Source organism: Bison bison, unplaced genomic scaffold (assembly GCF_000754665.1).
Source record: "Bison bison bison isolate TAMUID 2011002044 unplaced genomic scaffold, Bison_UMD1.0 scf7180017850848, whole genome shotgun sequence".
Lineage (NCBI taxonomy): Eukaryota > Metazoa > Chordata > Mammalia > Artiodactyla > Bovidae > Bison > Bison bison.
Window position 1 is genome coordinate 15416 of NW_011481421.1, and position 785 is coordinate 16200.

The following is a 785-nucleotide window of genomic DNA, read 5'->3' on the forward strand; positions in this document are numbered from 1 at the left end:
CTCTCACATCCATACATGACCACTGGAAAAACCATAGCCTTGACTAGATGGACCTTTGTTGGCAAAGTCCTAGAACAAGCCAAATCCATCGTCTGGACTTCAAGAATAATATTTACAGATCACATGTGTCAGGTATTGCGCTTTTCTCATTTAGTCTTTCGCAAAAACTCTTTGAGGGAGTTTCCATTATTCCTGAGCCCCCACCTTTAAAAAAAAAAAGGGGGAGAATACAGGCACAGAGAAGCAAAATAGCATGCTTGAGGTCACACAACTTGGCAAAGGTTGGAGCTAAAATGGTAATCCAGTGCTATTCTACCCTAAAACCCTAGCACTTAACCACTGCAACATATTGCTCAGTATTGCTGAAGATAAAATTGTGTGTAAATGAAAACCTCAGATAATGCAATACTAATTTCTGTCAGAGCTCTTTGGGCTGTAACACTACCCATGATTGTGGGGAAATGACATGTTTTTCATGCTCTAGAGCAACACTGTCCAACAGAACTTTTTGTGATGATGGAAAAGTTCTATATCTAAGCTGTTCTGATATGGTAGCCATTAGTCACATTGAACACTTGAAATGTATCTGGGAACTACATTTTAAATTAGATTTTAATTTTAAAAAATTTAAATAGCTTCATATGGCTAGTGGTTATCATTTTGTGTCCAAGGAGGGAGAGGCAGGTTTCCCCTATTTGCTCCTTTCTAATTATCACTAAACATTTCACTCAGTGCAAATATTCTTTTCCTAGCACAGCTGAAAATGAATGTATTCTGTAGTGAAA